General features: G+C 25.0%; 1 protein-coding gene across 1 annotated transcript in view; it reads right to left on the bottom strand.

Annotated features, from left to right (window-relative positions):
• Positions 1–24,706, bottom strand: part of LOC142236168 (uncharacterized) — a 403,759-nt gene that overhangs the window by 16,881 nt on the left and 362,172 nt on the right. The window lies entirely within an intron of this gene.

The raw sequence follows: 24,706 nt of genomic DNA, 5'->3' as shown, positions 1-24,706 counted from the left end.
ATAAAAACTTTTATCACAATTTAATTTCTATATAAAATTTTGTAATTTTTTTTCAATAGAAATTTTTGTCAAAATTGTATTTCTATAGAAAATTTTCTCAAAATTGTATCTCTATAGAAAATTTTCTCAAAATTATACTTCTGTTGAAAATTTTCTTAAAATTTTATTTCTATAAAAAATTTTCTTAAAATTTTATTTCTATAGAAAATTTTGTAAAAAATTTTACTGCTATAGAAAATTTTGTCAAAATTTTATTTCTAAAAAAAATTTGTCAAAATTTTATTGCTATAGAAAATTTTGTCTAAATTTTATAATCTATAGATTTTTTTTAATTTTATAATCCATACATTTTTATTTTACATCTTATAATCTATACATTTTTTCAATATGTTATAATCTTTAGATTTTTTTTTTCAAAATTTTATTATCTATAAAAAATTTTACCAAAATTTTATTTCTATGAAAATTTTCTCAAAATTTTATTTTCATAGAAAATTTTGACCAAATTTTATTTGCACAGACAATTTTGTCAAAATTTTATTTGTAAAGACAATTTTGTCAAAATTTTATTTCTATAGAAAATTTTGTCTAAATTTTATTTCTATAGAAAATTTTTTCAAAATTTTGTTTCTATAGAAAATTTTGTAAAAATTTTATTTCTAAGAAAAGTTTGTCAAAATTTTATTTCTGTAGAAAATTTTCTCAAAATTTTATTTCTGTAGAAAATTTTGTCCAAATTTTATTTCTATAGAAAATTTTGTCAAAATTTTCTTTCTATAGAAAATTTTGTCAAAATTTTATTTATATAGAAAATTTTGTCAAAATTTTATTTATATGGAATTTTTTTTTTTAAATTGTATAACCTATAAAAAATTTATCACAATTTTATTTCTATAGAAAATTTTGTAAATTTTTTTTCTATAGAAAATTTTGTAATTTTTTTTATAGAAAATTTTTTCAAAATTTTATTGCTATAGAAAATTTTGTCAAAATTTTATTGCTATAGAAAATTTTGTCAAAATTTTATTGCTGTAGAAAATTTTGTCAAAATTTTATAATCTATAGAATTCTTTTTTAAAAATTTTATAATCCATAATTTTTTTTTTTCAAAATCTTATAATCTATAGATTGTTTTTTTTTTTTCAAAATTTTATAATCTATAAAAAAATTTTACCTAAATTTTATTTCTATAGAAAATTTTGTCAAAATTTTATTTCTATAGAAAATTTTGTCAAAATTTTATTTCTATAGACAATTTTATCAAAATTTTATTTGTATAGAAAATTTTAGCAAAATTTTATAATCTATAGAAAATTTTGTCAAAATTTTATTTGTACAGACAATTTTGTCAAAAATTTATAATCTATAGAAAATTTTGTACAAATTTTACTTCTATAGAAAATTTTGTCAAAATTGTATTTCTATAGAAAATTTTCTCAAAATTTTATTTCTGTAGAAAATTTTATCAAAATTTTATTTCTCTAAAAAATTTTCTTAAAATTTTATTTCTATAGAAAAATATGTCAAAATTTTATTTCTATAGAAAATTTTGTCTAAATTTTATTTCTATAGAAAATTTTTTCAAAATTTTGTTTCGATAGAAAATTTTGTAAAAATTTTATTTCTGTAGAAAAGTTTGTCAAAATTTTATTTCTGTAGGAATTTTTTTTTTCAAAATCTTATAATCATTAGATTTTTTTTTCAAAATTTTATAATCTATAAATAATTGTACCAAAATTTTATTTCTATGAAAATTTTCTCAAAATTTTATTTTTATAGAAAATTTGGTCAAAATTTTATTTGTACACACAATTTTGTCAAAATTTTACTTCTATAGAAAATTGTGTCTAAATTTTATTTCTATAGAAAACTTTGTCAAAATTTTGTTTCTAAAGAAAATTTTGTCAAAATTTTATTTCTATAGAAAATTTTATCGAAATTTTATTTCTATAGAAAATTTTGTTAACATTTTATTTCTATAGACAATTGTGTCGAAATTTTATTTCTATAAAAAATTTTCTTAAATTTTTATTTCTATAGAAAATTTTGTCAAAATTTTATTTCTATAGAAAATTTTGTCAAAATTTTATTTATAAAGAAAATATGGTGGTGGGTGTTTATGAAGCGACATGGCCGAACATAGGACTGAATGTACTTATTTATACTTGCCTTGGCTCAAAAAATTGTATTCGTAATTGCAACCAAAGTGAAGAAAATCTGGTCCTCTTGAAACTATCATTATTGCTGTGCTACATACTCGCTATACTGCTATGATACACGGAAAAGAAGTAGGAAAGTATCTCAACTAATGAATGTTGGGATTTTATATTTTTTTGTTAATCTATAGCTGATAAAGTCCTTGAATATCAGCCATGTGTGTAAATTTAATATCGCTGAGCTACTATTGAAATTATCAAGGACATGTTAACTGTAATACTGCATATATAAATAATACTACTCTGAAAAGAGTGTTTCCTAAAGCATTTGAGTGTAACGTTTTAATTAATATGAAGGTGGTGTGATACGATAAGGAGCTAAGAATTTACATTTGAGTAAATAGCTACACTAGTAGAAATTTTCTTAAGAAATAAAATTTTTGAAAAAATTTTCTATGGAAATAAAATTTTAACAAAGTTTTCGATAGAAATATAAATTTGAGAAGATTTTCTATAAAAGTAAAAATTTTGACAAATTTTTATATGGAAATAAAATTTTGACAAAATTTTCTATAGAAATCAAATTTTGCCAAATTTTTTATAGAAATAAATTTTTGACAACATTTAAAAAAAATATATGAGAACTTTCTATAGAAATTAAATTTTGACAAAATTTTCTATAGAAATAAAAATTTTGCTAAAATTTTTTATAGAAATAAAATTTTGACAAAATTTTCTATAGAAATAAAATTGTAGAAAAATTTTCTATAGAAATAAAATTGTAGCAAAATTTTCTATAGAAATAATTTTTTTTTTAAATTTTCGATAGAAATAAAATTTTGTTAAAATTTGCGATAGAAATTAAATTAAATTTGGAAATAAAATTTTGACAAAAATTTCTATAGAAATAAAATTTTGACAAAATTTTCTAAGTAATAAAAAATTTTGCTAAAACTTTCTATATAAATAAAATTTTGCCAAATTTTGTAAGTAATAAAAATTTTGCTAAAATTTTCTATAGAAATAAAATTTCAACAAAATTTTTTATAGAAATAATATTTTGACAAAATTTTCTATAGAAATAAAATTTTGATAAAAATTTTTATAGAAATAAAATTTTGACAAAACTTTCTATAGAAATAAAATTGTAGCCAAATTTTCTATAGAAATAAAATTTCGTTAAAATTTTCGATAGAAATAAAATTTTTTAAAATTTGCGATAGAAATTAAATTTTATTAAAATTTGCGATAGAAACTAAATTTTGTTAAAATTTTCTATGGAAATAAAATTTTGACAAAAATTTTCTAAGTAATAAAATTTTTGCTAAAATTTTCTATTGAAATAAAATTTTGACAAAATTTTCTATAGAAATAAAATTTTGACAAAATTTTCTATAGAAATAAAATTTTGATAAAAATTTTTATATAATTAAAATTTTGACAAAATTTTCTATAGAAATAAAATTTTGATAAAAATTTTTATAGAAATAAAATTTTATTAAAATTTTTGATAGAAATAAAATTTTTTAAAATTTGTGATAGAAATTAAATTTTATTAAAATTTTCTATGGAAATAAAATTTTGACAAAATTTTCTAAGAATAAAAATTTTGCTAAAATTTTCTATAGAAATAAAATTTTGACAAATCTTTCTATAGAAATAAAATTGTAGTAAAATTTTTGATAGACATAAAATTTTTTAAAATTTGCGATAGAAATTAAATTTTGTTAAATTTTGCGATATAAATTAAATTTTGTTAAAATTTTCTATGGAAATAAAATTTTAACAAAATTTTCGATAGAAATAAAATTTTGTGAAAATTTTCTATGGAAAAAAAATTTGACAGAAATTTCTATAGAAATAAAATTTTGACAAAATCTTCTAAGTAATAAAAATTTTGCTAAAACTTTCTATATAAATAAAATTTTGCCAAATTTTCTAAGTAATAAAAATTTTGCTAAAATTTTCTATAGAAATAAAATTTCGACAAAATTTTCTATAGAAATAAAATTTTGACAAAATTTTCTATAGAAATAAAAATTTTTTGAAATTTTCGATAGAAATTATATTTTGTTAAAATTTTCTATGGAAATAAAATTTTGACAAAATTTTCTAAGTAGTAAAAATTTTGCTAAAATTTTTTATTGAAATAAAATTTTGGCAAAATTTTCTAAGTAATAACAATTTTGCTAAAATTTTCTATAGAAATAAAATTTCGACAAAATTTTCTATAGAAATAAAATTTTGACAAAATTTTCTATAGAAATAAATTTTTTTTTAAATTTTCGATAGAAATAAAATTTTGTTAAAATTTGCGATAGAAATTAAATTTTGTTAAAATTTTCTATGGAAATAAAATTTCGACAAAAATTTCTATAGAAATAAAATTTTGACTAAATTTTCTAAGTAGTAAAATAAAATTTTGACAAAAATTTCTATAGAAATAAAATTTTGACAAAAATTTCTATAGAAATAAAATTTTGATAAAAATTTTTATAGAAATAAAATGTTGACAAAACTTTCTATAGAAATAAAATTGTAGCAAAATTTTCTATAGATATAAAATTTTGTTAAAATTTTCGATAGAAATAATATTTTGTTAAAATTTGCGACAGAAATAAAATTTTGTTAAAATTTTCTATGGAAATAAAATTTTGACAAAAATTTCTATAGAAATAAAATTTTGACAAAAATTTCTATAGAAATAAAATTTTGACAAAATTTTCTAAGTAATAAAAATTTTGCTAAAATTTTCTATAGAAATAAAATTTTGTTAAAATTTGTGATAGAAATTATTTTGTTAAAATTTTCTATGGAAATAAAATGTTGACAAAAATTTCTATAGAAATAAAAGTTTGACAAAATTTTCTATAGAAATAAAATTTTGTTAAAATTTTCTATAGAAATAAAATTTTGTTAAAATTTTCTTTGGAAATAACATTTTGAGAAAATTTTCTATAGGAATAAAATTTTGATCAAATTTTCTGTAGAAATAAATTTGTTAAATTTTTTTCTTTTCTATAGAAATAAAATTTTGTAAATTTTTTCTATAGAATTAAAATTTTGACAAAATCTTGCCTTTAACCAACCATGCTTGGTGTGCGATGCAGACCCCTTTACAAATAGGCATAAAATTTTAGTGGCCCATAATATTGAGCAATTTAAATAAACGCAGCATTTATTTTAAAATGCCTAAGAAGTTTTTAACGATTTTTGCAATTGTACAAAATATTCCAATATTCCAAAGTTTACTGATGGTCTAATGAAAATCCATAACAAGAAATGGGCGAATAAAAAAATACCAACTCATTTTTAATGATAACATTTCGAAAATTATTTTTAATATCCCCAAAATAAGTGCGGGAATATTTTATTTCTCATGCCAATTGAGCTATGCTTAGGCATAAGATATTCAAACTTTCCCAGTTGAGTCCATTCAATTTTATAACTCCAATAAAAGAGGTTCGACAGAATGGTAGGCAGGGGGGAGAGGGCTTTTTCAAGCACTCCATTTATTACAATTTTCTTGTGTAAAATTATGGAGATAGCTTTCTCTTCAGCCAACTACCATAGAAAAAAAATTGTGAACAACATTTCGTTATTTTATTTTTTGTGGCAGTCATAAAATTTTCCTATAATCGTTTCACTCTTTAGTGTGTCATCGTAAATGGCCGCCTTTAAAGCTTACGAATGATGACCATAACCAAACTGAACCAAAAGAAAAGTAATATCCCTAAACGATTGATATGGCAAATATTTATGAGCCATATATATCTCGGCCATTGAATGGTGAGATATTCTGGTTTTTGGTCGAATGGAAACCCAATCCTTTTTTTCGAGAGACTTAAATGCTGGTTGTGGCCTGGACTGTTATATTATGGATGCCTTTACGATGGGATTTGATGACTGTATTTTGGAAATGGATTTGGATTATTGATGAAGTGTCCTGGGTATACATTGTAGGTGGAAAAAACTACGAAAGAGCTCATGTTGGACAGGAAAGATGTAGCGCTTACTGTGGAATTTAAAAATTCGTTTTTTTTTTTCCAAGATTTGGAACTTTGGAAAAAAGTTTACTTGGATTCAAAGATTTTGATTAAAGTTTTCCAAAGTTGCAAAATCGAAAAGTCAAGATTTTTTTGAACATTCGAAAACTTTAATCAAAATCTTTGAATCCAGCTAAACTTTGTTTCTCAGTGTAGTTTATTAAAATCAGTTTTCGACCGAAAACTAAAGGTGTTGAAAACGTCGGCCAAATGCTTATATTGGTTTTACAAAATGTCTTAGTTATTTATTCACAACTTTTTTCTATTTGCATAGAACCTTAAGTCTTTTAAAAAACACTTAAAGTTTTAAAAGTAAATGTTCAAAAACAAAAAAAAAAATGACATCCATTTCCGGCAAAACTATCCAAAAAGCAAAACGTAATATCTGGCAGCCACAACGACCGCAGAACAGAGACCACAAACCAAAGAGCAAAGAAAAACACAAAACTATTTGAAAACATTCCAAATATGGTTTTTGTTTAACTATAAAGTGTACATATGTATATTAGGGTAAGTCCGATTAATAATCAAACCGCAAAAATTTTAGAAAAGTCAAAATTTTATTTCTATAGAAAATGTTGTCAAAATTTTATTTCCATAAAGGGTGATACGGTCAAAATTTGGTCAATATAAACTTGACGTATTTCTCTCAATTTTGCATTTAAAAAACCTGAACACCCCTCCTTTTGAAGCTGTGTGTGTGTAGAATGTTGCTCCTATTTTGATTTTGGAATTCACTCTTCAGTTGCCAAAATGCCGTCCAAGCAAGAAGAGCAGCGTACCAAAATTTTGCTCGCGCATCGCGAAAATCCGAGCTACTCGCACGCAAAGCTGTCGTCTACAACCGTGCATCGAGCCAAAAAACGAGCCGGACTATCGACTTACAAGAAGGTATTGACTCCAAATCGCGATGATAAACAAAATACGACGGCCAAAACGCGATCCCGGAGGCTGTACACGACGATGCTGACGAAGTATGACTGCGTGGTAATGAACGACGAAACCTACGTCAAAGCCGACTACAAGCAATTTCCGGGACAGGAGTTTTATACGGCAAAAGGAAGGGGAAAGGTAGCAGATATTTTCAAGCACATAAAACTGTCAAAGTTCGCAAAGAAATATCTGGCTTGGCAAGCCATCTGTACCTGTGGCTTGAAAATCAGCATTTTCGTAGCTTCCGGGACTGTCAACCAAGAAATTTACGTGAAAGAGTGTTTGAATAAACGTCTGCTGACTTTCCTGAAGAAACAGGGTTGTTCCGTACTGTTTTGGCCGGATTTGGCATCTTGCCATTACGGTAAAAAGGCCATGGAGTGGTACGCAAAGAAGACCAAAAAAAAAACTGCTAAGGACGAGCAGCAGTTCAAGGCAAACTGGCTTTCTGCGGCGAAGAAGGTGGACAAGGTGGCTGTACAAAATCTGATGGCAGGTGTCAAGCGTGAGGCCCGGCAATTCGGATTTGGAAAAGCGAAAGCCTAACTGAATATTTTTCCTGAATTTTATACTAATTGAACTTGAAAAAAAAAATTAATTTGATTTTTTAAATAAACGATTTCACCGATTTACACGCGTTTTCCCTTGACCAAATTTTTACCGTATCACCCTTTATAGAAAATTGTGTCAAAATTTTATTTCTTAGAAAATGTTGTCAACATATCATTTCTATAGAAATTTTACTTCTGTAGAATACTTAGTAAAAAATTTTATTTCTGTAGGAAATTTTTGTAATTTTTTTTTTTTTATAGGAAACTTTGTCAACATTTGATTTCTTAGAAAATTTTGTCAAAATCTTATTTCTATAGAAATTTCATTTCATAGAAAATTTTCTCAAAATCTTATTTCTACAGAAAATTTCGACAAATCTTCTTCTATAGAAAATTTTGTAAAATGTTTTTTCTATAGAAAATTTTGTTAAAATTTTATTTCTATAAAAATTTTTATCAACATTTTATTTCTATAGAAAATTTTGTCAACATTTTTGTCAAACTTTGATTTTTTAAAAATTTTTACAAAAATTTAATTTCTATAGAAAATTTCATTATTTTTTTTTTCCATCGAAAATTTTGTTAAAAATTTATGTCTATAGAAAATTTTGCACAATTTTATTATACCCTTCACCACTACTGTGGTACAGGGTATAATAAGTTTGTGCATTTGTATGTAACGCCAAGAAAGAGTAATCATAGACCAACCTTTTAGTATACGGATCGGCTTAGAATTGAATTCTGAGTCGATTGAGTGATGTCCTTCTGTCTGTCTGTCCGTCTGTCTGTCCGTCTGTCTGTCCGTCTGTCTGTCTGTCCGTCTGTCTGTCCGTCTGTCTGTCTGTCTGTTGATGTATTTTTGTGTGCAAAGTACAGCTCGCAGTTTTAGCCCGATTGTCCTAAAATTTGGTATAGGGTCCTGTTTCGGCTCAAAGACGATCCCTATTGATTTTGGAAAAAATCGCTTCAGATTTAGATATAGCTGCCATATATATTTTTCACCGATCTGGTCATAATTGGCGTGTATATCAACCGATCTTCCTCACATTCCGTACATCCGAATGTTTTATGAGTCTCGAAAAACTTGCAAAATATCAGCCAAATCGGTTCAGATTTAGATATAGCTCCCATATATAGCTTTCGCCCGATTTACACTCATTTGCCCACAGAGGCCAATTTTTTGCTCCGATTTAGTTGAAATTTTGCATAGGGAGTAGAATTAGCGTTGTAACTATGCGTGCCAAATTTGCTTGAAATCGGTTCAGATTTGGATATATCTCCCATATAAAGCTTTCGCCCGATTTACACTCATATGACAACAGAGGCCAATTTTTAACTCCGATTTAGTTGAAATTTTGCATAGGGAGTAGAATTAGCATTGTAGCTATGCGTGCCAAATTTGGTTGAAATCGGTTCAGATTTAGATATAGCTCCCATATATATGTTTTTCTGATTTCTTCAAAAATGGTCAAAATACCAACATTTTCCTTGTAAAATCGCCACTGCTTAGTCGAAAAGTTGTAAAAATGACTCTAATTTTCCTAAACTTCTAATACATATATATCGAGCGATAAATCATAAATAAACTTTTTCGAAGTTTCCTTAAAATTGCTTCAGATTTAAACGTTTCCCATATTTTTTTACTAACATCGTGTTCCATCCTAGTGCATTAGCCGACTTAAATTTTGAGTCTATAGATTTTGTAGAAGTCTATCAAATTCTTCCAGATCGAGTGATATTTAAATGTATGTATTTGGGACAAACCTTTATATATAGCCCCCAACACATTTGACCGATGTGATATGGTATCGAAAATTTAGATCTACAAAGTGGTGCAGGGTATAATATAGTCGGCCCCGCCCGACTTTAGTCTTTCCTTATAAATTTTATGTCTATAGAAAATTTTGCACAATTTTATTTCTATAGTAAATTTTTTGAAAATTTTATTTCTATGGAAAATTTTGTCAAAATTGTATTTCTATGGAAAAATTTGTCAAAATTTTATTTCCATAGAAAATGTTGACAACATTTTTTATACCCTCCACCATAGGATGGGGGTATAAGAACTTTGTCATTCCGTTTGTAACACATCGACATATTGCTCTAAGACCCCATAAAGTATGTATATTCTGGGTCGTGGTGAAATTCTGAGTCGATCTAAGCATGTCCGTCCGTCCGTCTGTTGAAATCACGCTAACTTCCGAACGAAACAAGCTATCGACTTGAAACTTGGCACAAGTAGTTGTTATTGATGTAGGTCGGATGATATTGCACATGGGCCATGTCGGTCCACTTTAACGTATAGCCCCCATATAAACGGACCCCCAAATTTGGCTTGCGATTGCTCTAAGAGAAGCAAATGTCATCCGATCCGGCTGAAATTTGGTACATGGTGTAAGTATATGGTCTCTAACAACCATGCAAAAATTGGTCCACATCGGTCAATAATTTTATATAGCCCCCATATAAACCGATTATCAGATTTGGCTTGCGGAGCCTCAAAGAGAAGCATATTGTATCCGATCCTGCTGAAATTTGGTACATGGTGTTAATACATGGTCTCTAACAACCGTGCAAAATTGGTTGAAATCGGTCCATAATTATATATAGTCCCCATATAAACCGATCCCCAGATTTGGCTTGCGGAGCCTCAAAGAGAAGCAAATTTCATCCGATCCTGCTGAAATTTGGTACATGGTGTTGGTATATGGTCTCTAACAACCATGCAGAACTTGGTCCACATCGGTCCATAATTATATATAGCCCCCATATAAACCGATCACCAGATTTGACCTCCGGAGCCTCTTGGAAGTCCAAAATTCATCTAATTCGGTTGAAATTTGGAACATGGTGTTAGTATATGGTCTCTAACAACCATGGAAAAATTGGTCCACATCGGTCCATAATTATATATTGCCCCCATATAAACCGATCGCAGGATTTGGCTTGCGGAGCCTCAAAGAGAAGCAAATTTTATCCGATCCTGCTTAAATTTGGTACATGGTGTTGGTATATGGTCTCTAACAGCCATGCAGAACTTGGTCCACATCGGTCCATAATTATATATAGCCCCCATATAAACCGATCCCCAGATTTGGCTTGCGGAGCCTCTAAGAGAAGCAAATTTCATCCGATCCTGCTGAAAGTTGGTACGTGTTGTTGGTATATGGTCTCTAACAACCATGGAAAAATTGGTCCACATCGGTCCATAATTATATATAGCCCCCATATAAACCGATCCCCAGATTTGACCTCCAGAGCCCCTTGGAAGAGCAAAATTCGTCCGATTCGGTTGAAATTTGGTACGTGATGTTAGTATATGGTATCTAACAACCATGCAGGAATTGGTTCATATCAGTCCATAATTATATATAGCTCCCATATAAACCGATCCCCAGATTTGACCTCCGGTGCCTTTTGGAGAATCAAAATTCATCCGATCTGGTTGAAATTTGGTAAGTGGTGGTAGTATTTGATTCTTAACAACCATGCCAAAAGTGGTCCATATCAGTCCCGATCCCGAGATTTGGTTTTGTAGCCTCTTGGAGGAGCAAATTTCATCCGAGTCAGTTGAAATTTGGTACATTGTGCTAGTATATGGCCGTTAACAACCATGCCGAACTAGGTCCATATCGGTCTATAGTTATATATAGCCCTCAGATAAATCGATCCCCAATCACACAAAAATTGGTGCATATCGAGTTCATAATTGTAAATAGCCCCCATATAAGCGACCCCCATATTTCAATTCTGGCTTCGTACGTCCTGTGCAAAAGTCCATATCGATTCGTAATTATTTGTAGACGATTTAAGATACCAAAACCCAAGTAATTCGATTGTGGATGAAGTCTTTCGTAGAAGTTCCTACGCTATCCATGGTGGGGGGTACATAAGATTCGGCCTGGCCGAACTTACGGCCGTATATACTTGTTTTTCTATAGATAATTTTGTCACAATTTTATTTTTGAAGAAAAAATTTTGTCAAAATATTATTTCTATAGAAAGTTTTGTTAAAATTTTTTTCCTATAAAAATTTTTACCAAAATATTTTATTTCTATCCAAAATTTTGACAAAATATTTTTTCTATATAAATTTTTTCAAAATTTTAGACTTTTCTTAATTGTTCTATCTCACATTAATGTAAATATTTATGTAATATTAATGTAAATATTTATGTAATATTATTATTATTAGATTAAAAATTGAAAAAATATTGGCAAGAATTTAAAATTTGGTTTTTGTTCTTGCATAACAAGTTTGTATATTAGCTTGGGTACAACTGAAAATTAGGCTTTATAGCTTCTTATTATTAACGCATCATGTACCTGTTGTTTTGTTTTGGACGCTTACAGAATACATCATTTTGTTGTATAAACTCAAGCGTCTTTTGGGCCAATAAAATTCATAGAAAATTTTGAGACATACAACTACGTGTGTACTTAAAATTCTTAGATACAGCTTCTATGGAATATTTCTTATAACCTGCGCCACTCTGTGGAACAGGGTATTAATTTATTTAAATTTTGATGACAACATCATTGCTCATCGAGGTTCGGATAATTTTGCTTTACACCATAACCACACAGGAGGTTTTTGGCGACTTTACCCAAAAAAAAATGTTAAAAATAAATGTCCAACAAAACCCAAGGGGATACAATCCTCCAATCGGAAGAGTTTTGCATGTGTGTTTTTATTGAAAAGCTTTTGGAAAAAATCATACCTGCAAATTTGTGAACATAAAATGCCACAGTGGCAAATGTGTCTATGGATTTGGGAAATAAATGACGCAAAGCAGTACAATTATGGAAAACTACTAGGCAAAGTCTACAGGCGGGCTGAACTGACTCTTCCATCATAAAAAGAGCTTCCAAAAAAGTAGTTGGGATCCACAACATGTGATGCAGAAGTAGTGCAAACTTGGACAAGCCAATTTTTTGTGTAGACTTGTCACGGAAGTAATCCATTTTGGATCCTTTGCATTACTTGGATGTTCATTTAGATGAAGAAATTTAAGAAACACTTAGTTTTTAAAATTTATGTTGACTTAATTTTCTATAGTAATACAATTTTGACAAAATTTTCTATAGAAATAAAGTTTTGGAAAATTTTCCTATAGAAATAAACTTTTTAGAAAATTTTCTATGGAAATAAAATTTTAACAAAATGTCCTAAAGAAATAATATTTGACAAATTTTTCTATGGAAATAAAATTTTGACAATATTTTCCATAGAAATAAAACGTTGACAAAATTTTCCATAGAAATAAAATTCTGACAAAATCTTCTAAAGAAAAAAATGTTGATAAAATTTTCAATAGAAATAAAATTTTGACAAAATTTTCTAAAGAAATAGAAAATTTTCTACGGCAATCAAATTTTGACAACATTTTCTAAAGAAATAAAATTTGACAAATTTATCTATAGAAATAAAATGTTGACAAAATTTTGATAAATTCTTCTATAAAAATACAATTTTGACAAAATTTTCTATAAAAATAAAAATTTTAAAAATTTTCTAAAGAAATTAAATTTTGACAAAATTTTCCATCGAAATGAAACGTTGACAAAATTTTCCATAGAAGTAAAATTCTGACAAAATCTTCTAAAGAAAAAAATGTTGATAAAATTTTTAATAGAAATAAAATGTTAACAAAATTTTTATAGAAATAGAAGTTTTAGAAAATTTTCCATAGAAATGAAATTTTAACATAATTTTCCTTAGCAATAAAATTTTGAGAAGACATTCTATAGAAAAAAAATTTTGAGAGAATTTTCTATATTAAAACAATTTTTCAAAAATTTTTATAGAAATAAACTTTATACAAAATTTTCTATAGAAGTAAAATATTGACAACAACATTTTGAGAAAATTTTCTATAGAAATAAAATGTTCTATTAAAATAAAATTGTGAGAAATTTTTTTGTATCAAGTAAAATTTTTTAAAATTTTCTATAGAAATAAAATTTTGGAAAAATTTCCTATAGAAATAAAATTTTTAGAAAATTTTCTAAAGAAATAAAATTTGACAAAATTTTCTATAGAAATAAAATTTTGATAAATTCTTCTATAAAAATACAATTTTGACAAAATTTTCTATAAAAATAAAATTTTGACAAAATTTTCTAAAGAAATAAAATTTTACAAAATTTTCCATAGAAATAAAATTTTGACAAAATTTTCCATAGAAATAAAATTCTGACAAAATTTTCTAAAGAAAAAAATGAATAGAAGTAAAATTTTGACAAAATTTTTATAGAAATAAAAGTTTTAGAAAAATTTCTCTTGAAATAAAATTTTAACATAATTTTCCATAGCAATAAAATTTTGAGAAGACTTTCTATAGAAATAAAATTTTGAGAGAATTTTCTATATTAAAACAATTTATCAAATATTTCTATAGAAATAAACTTTTTACAAAATTTTCTATAGAAGTAAAATATTTACAACAAAATTTTGAGAACATTTTCTGTAGAAATAAAATTTTCTATTAAAACAAAATTGTGAGAAAATTTTTTATAGCAAGTAAAATTTGTTAAAATTTTCTATAGAAATAAAATTTTTAGAAAATTTTCTATGGAAATCAAATTTTGACAAAATTTTCTAAATAAATAAAATTTGACAAATTTTTCTATAGAAATAAAATGTTGACAAAATTTTGATAAATTCTTCTATCAAAATACAATTTTGATAGAAGAATACAATACAATTTTCTATAAAAATAAAAATTTTCTAAAGAAATTAAATTTTGACAAAATTTTCCATAGAAATAAAATGTTGACAAAATTTTATATAGAAATAAAATTCTGACAAAATTTTCTAAAGAAAAAAATTAATAGAAATAAAATTTTGACAAAATTTTTATAGAAATAAAAGTTTTAGAAAAATTTCCATACAAATAAAATTTTAACATAATTTTCCATAGCAATAAATTTTTGAGAAGACTTTCTATAGAAATAAAATTTTGAGAGAATTTTCTATATTAAAACAATTTTTCAAAAATTTTTATAGAAATAAACTTTTTACAAAATTTTCTTGAGAACAAATTTTTGAGATAATTTTCTATAGAAATAAAATTTTCTATTAAAATAAAATTGTGAGAAAATTTTTTATAGCAAGTAAAATTTGTTAAAATTTCTATAGAAATAAAATTTTTAGAAAATTTTTTATGGAAATCAAATTTTGACAAAATTTTCTAAAGAAATAAAATTTGACAAATTTTTCTATAGAAATAAAATGTTGACAAAATTTTGATAAATTCTTCTATAAAAATACAATTTTGACAAAATTTTCTATAAAAAGAAAATTTTGACAAAATTTTCCATAGAAATAAAATTTTGACAAAATTTTCCATAGAAATAAAATTCTGACAAAATTTTCTAAAGAAAAAATTAAGAAATAAAAGAAATAAAATTTTTATAGAAATAAAAGTTTTAGAAAAATTTCCATAGAAGTAAAATTTTAATATAATTTTCCATAGCAATAAAATTTTGAGAAGACTTTCTATAGAAATAAAATTTTGAGAGAATTTTCTATAGTAAAACAATTTTTTTTAAATTTTCTATAGAAATAAACTTTTTACAAATTTTTCTATAGAAGTAAAATATTGACAACAAAATTTTGAGAAAACTTTCTTTAGAAATAAAATGTTCTATTAACATAATATTGTGAGAAAATTTTATATAGCAAGTAAAATTTGTTAAAAGTTTCTATAGAAATAAAATTTTGGAAAAAAATTTTAGAAAATTTTCTATGGAAATCAAATGTTGAAAAAATTTTCTAAAGAAATAAAATTTTACAAATTTTTCTATAGAAATAAAATTTTGACAATATTTTGGTAAATTCTTCTATAAAAATACAATTTTGACAAAATTTTCTATAAAAATAAAATTTTGACAAAATTTTCTATAAAAATAAAATTTTGACAAAATTTTCTATAAAAAGAAAATTTTGACAAAATTTTCCATAGAAATAAAATTTTGACAAAATTTTCCATAGAAATAAAATTCTGACAAAATTTTCTAAAGAAAAAATTAAGAAATAAAAGAAATAAAATTTTTATAGAAATAAAAGTTTTAGAAAAATTTCCATAGAAGTAAAACTTTAATATAATTTTCCATAGCAATAAAATTTTGAGAAGACTTTCTATAGAAATAAAATTTTGAGAGAATTTTCTATAGTAAAACAATTTTTTAAAATTTTCTATAGAAATAAACTTTTTACAAAATTTTCCATAGATGTAAAGTTTTGACAATAAAATTTTGAGAAAATTTTCTATAGAAATAAAATTTTCTATAAAAATAAAATTGTGAAAAAATAGCAAGTAAAATTTGTTAAAATTTTCTATAGAAATAAAATTTTGACAAAATTTTCTATAGAAATAAAATTTTTACTTTAGACTTTTCTCACTTGTCTGGTATCTAAGTCTATGCTCGTCAAGCAAATCAACGATGCATACCAACTAATTTATGGTTGTCACAAATCCCACACAAAAATCATCCTCTTATCTCGCACACAACAACGCGCCCATATGCAATGAGATTGTTTAGGCTAAGCCCTTCTTATTCTCATGCCTTTGTTTTTTTTTTTTGCCAAATAAATTTTGAATTTTTTTTTGATGGAATTGCCTAGGCAAGGCAATGATGCCACATCACACAGATAGGACTTAAAATGGTGAATGGTTATGATAGCTGTAAGAATATTTTGAAGAGCTCAAGTTTTTCTCTTTAAAGTCAATTTAAATGTAAGTACAATGACAGTTTCTTTACATTTTGCCCTGATTTCAAATGCCAATCTATGGTTTGTTTCAAATGTCAGAGGCAATCAAATAAACAACAATCTTTAAAACGACAACGTGAGAGAGAGGGAGACATAGAGAGATTTCAAAAGCAAAGGAAACAGAAGCATGACAGACATATGAATGTCTTTTGTTTACATTGGCTTCGTTTTGTGAGAATGGTTGCCTATATTTCGGATTGCTCACACCAAACGCACAATATTCGTTAGGCCGGTGAGTGCGTTTGTGTACGGGTGTGTGTGCCAATTTTGTTTACACTTTGGCATTCGCATTAGGCCTCCACGCAGGTGTCTCTCCACACTAGCTAACATTAATATGCCTGTTTTATTGCTACTCCCAAAAATCTCTTCAAAGTCGCTACTCATCATTTGCACACATATATCGTTGAGGTAACGCTCTGTAATACTATCCCAACTTATGGTCTCATCATGACAATCAAAATAAAGATGTCATGGTGTTTTTACATGCACACAGAGATTTATTTCAAATTGCTTTATAATCCTCTAAAGATGAGATGTTGATGAGCATTTTTTTGTATTTTTGTTTAGCAATGATGAGACCTTTGATCTGATTACTTTAATGGCTGCCACATGCGGAGGATGGGTGGGGGATAATGTAAGGAAATTTCAAAAACTGAAATCTATAATTGAAGCTCTTGGCGTTATGTTATAAAACAAGGCCTTGTGAGAGGAAATTTTGACAATGCATAAACAAAGAGGAAGAAGGCCTCATTGTGGTACAAATACTTTTTTTTTTACTACCAGAAACCGTATAGGGTATAATGTTGCGTTCAGAATCACCTCGTCGTGTCGTGTTCATCGTGTCATATTTATTTACATATTCTTGAAACAGGGATCGCAATCAGTGTAGCCAATATTTTCCTGGTTCTTGTCCTCAAAATGGGACGTTTTCGTGCCCAAAAATCCTCAATTTAAATACACAACTTAATTTTTGAAGTTTTTTTACAAGCAAAAATTTAAGGAATAGGTTCTGCTGTGAAAAATCTGTAATAATTTAAAAATTTAAATTGAGCTGAAAATTTGAAATTTTTGTTATGGCAATTTGCGAGTTACAATAAGATGAAGATTTCAAAACACAAAACCACTAGACCAGCATGTTTAAAAAACATCATCCGTTATAAGCCTTCATCAAAATTAATTACGGCTATAGAATCATCGATACTTTGTCTTATGCAAATTATCAAATACCCAATAAAAAAAATTGGAGAAAATGGTAGCTAAATAAAAATTTAGTTCTAAATAGTCAAGAAAAAAATTGGGTGATCGCCCAATATTAAGGCGTTGTTGGCCCGATATCACCCTATTCTATATGTAGAGGATATATTTTCCAAATAAGTGATATAAGCAGAAAATAGGGCAATACATCGACCCGAATGCTTATGAAATAATTTTACAACGGTAAATAATTCCTATCTTTGCCAAGCAAAGTAAATTTAAAATTAACGTTTGGGTCCCAAAATAAATTTTATTTATAAAATTTTAACAAAATGTTCTCTCATAAGTACTATTTTTCATTTCATTTGCTTTAGAAAATTTTTGTAAAATTGTATTTGCTTTAGAAAATTTTAACAGAATTTTATTTCTATAGAAAATTTTATCAAAATTTTATTTCTATAGAAAATTTTTACAAAATTTTATATCTATAGAAAATTTTCTCAAAATTTTATTTCTATAGAAAATTTTCTCAAAATTTTATTTCTATAGAAAATTTTTCCAAAATTTTATTTCTATTAAACATTTTTGTCAAAATTCTATTTCTATAGAATATTTTGTCAAATTTTTATTTCTATAGAAAATCTTGTCAAAATTTCATTTCTATAGAATTTTTTCTGCAAAATTTTAATTTTAGAGACATTTTTTTTGCAAAATTTTATTTCACTAGAAATTTTTGCCAAAATTTTATTTTTATAGAAAATTTCTCAAAATTTTTTATTTCCATAGAAAAATTTTTGAGAAATTTATTTCTATAGAAAATACTATCAAAATTTAATTTTGTGAAAAGGAATATTTTCAATATCTACCAAAACGTCCAGAATTCTACAAATCTACCAAATAGTAAAAAATTTCCGTTGAACCCACCCAATTTTATTTTTCTATTGTCTGTGGACAGGACAGACAATCTTTTTTTTACAAATATTTCAAAATTTTCAGCTACACTGGGTGTCTTGAAAAACGTCTCACAGACACTTTTTTTTAGAAAAAAGTCTCACGGACACTTTTTTATAGAAAAAAAGTCTCACTGACACTTTTTTTTATAGAAAAAATGTCTCACTGACACTTTTTTTATAGAAAAAATGTCTCACCGACACTTTTTTCTAGAAAAAAGTCTCACTGGCACTTTTTTCTACAAAAAAAGTCACACCGACATTTTCTCTAGAAATAAAATTTGAAAAAAATTTCAATTGAAATAATATTTTGAGAAAATTTCCTGGGCGAATAAAATTTTAAAAAAATATGCTATACGAATAAAATTTTGAAAAAATGTGTTATACGAATAAAATCTTGAGAAAATTTGATATAGAAATAAATGTTCGAATAAATTTTATATAGAAATAAAATTTTGTGAAAATTTTCTATAGAAATAAAATTTTCTTAAAACTAAATTTTTAAGAAAATGTTCTATTGAAGTAATAGTTTGAAAAAAAAAAATCTATAGAAATAAAATTTTGACAGAATTTTCTATAGAAATAAAATTTTCAGAAAATTTTGTATAGAAATAAAATTTTGAGAAAATTTTGTAAAGAAATAAAATTTTGAAAAAATTATCTAAAGAAATAAAATTTTGACAAAATTTTCTATAGAAATAAAAATTTGACATTTTTTTTTATGTAAATAAAATGTTGACAAAATTTTTTATAGAAATACATAGAAATAAAATTTTGTGAAAATTTTCTATAGAAATAAAATTTTCTTAAAAATAAATTTTTAAGAATATGTTCTATTGAAATAATATTTTGAAAAAAAAATCTATAGAAATAAAATTTTGACAAAATTTTCTATAGAAATTAAATTTTCAGAAAATTTTGTATAGAAATAAAATTTTGAGAAAATTTTGTAAAGAAATAAAATTTTGAAAAAATTATCTAAAGAAATAAAATTTTGAAAAAATTTTCTATAGAAATAAAAATTTGACAATTTTTTTTATGTAAATAATATGTTGACAAAATTTTTTATAGAAATACATTTTTAAGAAAATTTTCTGGAAAAATAAAATTTTGACACAATTTTTTATAGGAATAGATATAAATAAAATGTTGACAAAATTTTTTATAGAAATACATTTTCAAGAAAATTTTGACACAATTTTTTATAGGAATAGATTTTTGAGAAAATTTTCTATAGAAATACATTTTTGAGAAAATTTTCTATAGAAATACATTTTTGAGAAAATTTTCTATAGAAACCACATTTTGAGAAAAATTTTTAAACAAATAAAATGTTGAGAAAATTTTCCATTGAAATAAAATTTTGAAAAATAAGTAATCATTCATTCAATCGAAGAGCAAAAGTTTTTTTCATACCAACCACAAAAATTTTAATAGAAATAAAAATTTTAATAGAAACAAAATTTTTACTAGAAATAAAATTTTGACAAATTTTTTTATAGAAATTAAATTTTGACAAAAGTTTCTTTAGAAATAACATTTTGACAATTTTTTTTTATAGAAATTAAATTTTGACAATATTTTCTATAGAAATAAAATTTTGAGAAAATTTTCGAAAGAAATAAAATTTTGAGAAAATTATCTATAGAAATAAAATTTTGACAAAAATTTCTATAGAATTAAAATGTTCACAAAATAAAACAAAATTTTCTATAGAAATAAAATTTTGACAAGTTTTTTTTTTATAGAAATTAAATTTTGACAAAGTTTTCTATAGAAATAAAATTTTGAAAATTTTTTTTTATAGAAATTAAATTTTGACAAAGTTTTCTATAGAAATAAAATTTTGACAAATTTTTTTTTTATAGAAATTAAATTTTTACAATTTAAAATTAAAATTTTTACAATTTTTATAGAAATAAAATGTTCACAAAATAAAACAAAATTTTCTATAGAAATAAAATTTTGACAAATTTTTTTTATAGAAATTAAATTTTGACAAAGTTTTCTATAGAAATAAAATTTTGACAAATTTTTTTTTATAGAAATTAAATTTTTACAATATTTCCTATAGAAATAACATTTTGAGAAAATTTTCTAAAGAAATAAAATTTTGTGAAAATTATCTGTAGAAATAAAATTTTGACAAAATTTTCTATAGAAATAAAATTTTGACAATTTTTTTTTATATAAATAAAATGTTAACAAAATTTTTTATAGAAAAACATTTTTAAGAAAATTTTCTGGAAAAATAAAATTTTGATAAAATTTTTTGTAGGAATAGATTTTTGAGAAAATTTTCTATGGAAATACATTTTGGAAAATTTTCTATAGAAACCACATTTTGAGAAAAATTTCTAAACAAATAAAATTTTGAGAAAATTTTCTAAACAAATAATATTTTGAGAAAATTTTCTAAAGAAATAAAATTTTGACAAAATTTTCTATAGAAATAAAATTTTGAAAAATAAGGAATAATTCATTCAATCGAAGAAAAAAAGTTTTTTCCTACCAACCACAAAGATTTGATCAGAAACTATTAAATAAGACTTTTTAATTTGGTAGATTGTGATAAAATGTTTTTCAATTTTTTTTGTTTTCAAACAGACCCGTTTTCTGGAAAATCGTCCCGCTGACACTTTGTTAGAAAACCTTGTTTCTTGAAGAAAAATTCCGACCGACACTTTGTTCTGCAAAAACCGTACCAATTGATCTGTTGGTCTTGAGAGAGGGGTAAGTTCCTTCAAGCTCACCTAAAATTAAATTTAGGGTCTGAAATTTCCATAATAAAGTCCCTTAATGTCCTTAGTGATATTAACCGAAATTTGCATCAGTTTTTATCCGCAGCATAAATCATCGTATATATGTCCTATATATGACAATCCATTATGAGGATGTGTTTTCCAAGAATATTATTTTTTGCAGTCAATGGTTTATTTAAGATTCGATCGTGTCCAACTTCTGGCTACTAGTTATTTCTACTCTAAGATCTTATAATATTGCATATCGCTTATTTTACGACATAACTTAAAAAAAGATTTACGATATTCTTGTGGCTAAGCCACACCCCCAAAAGTAATAGATATTCTATAGCAAACTCATACACAAATACATACACATACACACACACACCAATGTAATCTTAAATAATACTCGTTGTAATACAATATACCGCCCCCCCCCCCCCCCATATCATCGTCATTGTACTCAGAATCACTTAGGAAAATTTTGTTTCTTGAAAAAGTAAAAGGAACAACAATATTCGAATAGGGATACAAAAGTCGAAAATCGAATTTTCGACTAATCGAATTTTTGTACAAAAAAAAGACAAAATCGACAATAAATCGAAAGTCACGAGGTAAGAAGTGGAATATACGATTTTTTTAAATTGGGAAAATTTTTAAAAATTGATTTTAGAAATTTGCCAAAGTTAGAAAAATTAAGTTTTGGACATGGACATTTGCGAAAGGTAGAAAAAAATCGAAATTTCCAAAATTCTGTTTTTTTCTAATTAAAAAAATAATCGAAATTTTTTATTTCCAAATTTGAAAAACCGAAAATTCTCTTTTCTGTTATTCATTACAATCCTATAATGCCAACCATAATTTTGTAAAACATTCACTGGCAAACGGAATGTGGAGCTGAATATGCGTATGTTTGTCTGTGTGTGTGTGTGTGGCATGGGATTATTGGAAAAAAATTATAGAAAGTTCTAGCGACTGGCGAAAACATAACTCAAAACAAAACCAGCAAAAATATATAAGCCAGAGGCACGTACTTGTAAGTACCCACTTAGTTGCTGCCCTTGTATTGAAACAAAAAAAAAATAACAAAACTATTTCAAAGTTCTGAGCACAAGAAAAATATCATAACAACCAAAAGAGATATACGGATTATGGATTTTGGGCCATACGATAAATCCTTTTATGTCATGATAGGATAAATACTGCAATAAATGCATTGGAAAAAATTTTGGATTATTTTTATAAACAATTTTCTCAAAAGTTTATTTCTATAAAAAATTTTGTCAAAATTTTATTTCTATAGAATCTTCTATAGAAATAAAATTTTTATAAATTTGTTCTATAGAAATAGAATTTTGAAAAAATTTTCTATGGAAATAAAAATTTTGCAAAATTTTCTATAGAAATAAAATTTTGGCATATTTGTCTATAGAAATAAAATTCAACATTTTATTTCAATGGAAATAATATTTTGACATTTTTATAGAAATAAAATTTGGAAAAAATGTTTCTGTACAAATAAAATTATAACAAAATTTTCTATAGAAATAAAATCTTGACAAAATTTTCTATAAAAATAAAGTTTTGACAAAATTTGCTATAGAAATAAAAATTTGACAAAATTTTCTGTAAAAATAAAATTTTGACAAAATTTTCTATAGAAATAAAATTTTGACAAAATTTTCTATAGTACTAAAAGAAAATAAAATTTTAACAATCGTTTCTATGAAAATAAAATTTTCCAAAGAGATAAAATTTTGAAAACATTTTCTATAGAAATGAAATTATGACAAAACTATTTTTATAGAAAATAATATTTTGACAAAATTTTCTATAGAAATAACATTTTTCCAAAATTTGCGATAGAAATAAGGTTTTCACAAAATAACATTTTGATAAAATTTTCAAAAAAAAAAAAAAATGCTGCAATAAATGCATTGGAAAAAATTTTGGATCATTTTTATAAACAATTTTCTCAAAAGTTTATTTCTATAGCAAATTTTGTCAAAATTTTATTTCTATAGAATTTTCTATAAAAATAAAATTTTTATAAATTTTTCTACAGAAATAGAATTTTGAAAAAAATGTCAATAAAAATAAAAATTTGGCAAAATTTTCTATAGAAATAAACATTTTGATAAAATTTTGACAATAATGTATAAAATTGAATAAAATTTTCTTCCAAAGAATCGAAATTTTGTCAAAATTTTGTCTCTATAGAAAATTTTCTCAAAATTTTATTTCGATAGAAAATTTTGTCAAAATTTTATTTCTATAGAAATTTTTGTCAAAATTTAATTTTGAAAAAAAATTTGTCAAAATTTTATTTGTATAGAAATTTTTGTCAAAATTTTATTTCTATAAAAATTTTGTCAAAATGTTATCCCTATAGAAAATTTTGACTATAGAAAATTTTGTCAAAATTGTTTTTCTCTAGAAAATTTTCTCAAAATTTTATTTTTATAGAAAATTTTTTCAAAATTTTATTTCTATAGAAAATTTTGTCAGAATTTTATTTCTATAGAAAATTTTGTCAAAATTTTTATTCTCTAGAAAATTTTGTCAAAATATTATTTTCTATAAAAATAGTTTTATCAAAATTTCATTTCTATAGATGTTTTCAAAATTTTATCTCTTTGGAAAATTTTATTTCCATAGAAATAATTGTTATACCCTCCATCATAGGATGGGGGTATATTAACTTTGTCATTCCGTTTGTAACACATCGAAATATTGCTCTAAGACCCCATAAAGTATATATATATTCTGGGTCGTGGTGAAATTCGGAGTCGGTCTAAGCATGTCCGTCCGTCCGTCCGTCCGTCTGTTGAAATCACGCTAACTTCCGAACGGAACAAGCTATCGACTTGAAACTTGGCACAAGTAGTTGTTATCGATGTAGGTCGGATGGTATTGAAAATGGGCCTTATCGGTCCACTTTTACGTATAGCCCCCATATAAAGGGACCCTCAGATTTGGCTTGTGGAGCCTCTAACAGAAGCATATTTCATCCGATCCGGCTGAAATTTGGTATATGGTGTTAGTATATGGTCTCTAACAACCATGCAAAAATTGGTCCACATCGGTCCATAATTATATATAGCCCCCATATAAACCGATCCCCAGATTTGGCATGCGGAGCCTCAAAGAGTAGAAAATTTCATCCGATCTGGCTGAAATTTGGTACATGGTGTTGGTATATGGTCTCTAACAACCATGCAAAAATTGGTCCACATCCGTTCATAATTATATATAGCCCCCATATAAACCGAGCCCCAGATTTGGCTTGCGAAGTCTCCAAGAGAAGCAAATTTCATCCAATCCGGTTGTAATTTGGAACATGGTGTTAGCATATG

This window comes from Haematobia irritans, chromosome 4, assembly GCF_050003625.1.
Source record: "Haematobia irritans isolate KBUSLIRL chromosome 4, ASM5000362v1, whole genome shotgun sequence".
Lineage (NCBI taxonomy): Eukaryota > Metazoa > Arthropoda > Insecta > Diptera > Muscidae > Haematobia > Haematobia irritans.
The sequence above is the reverse complement of the archived record's forward strand: the minus strand, read 5'-3'. Positions and strand labels throughout refer to the sequence as shown.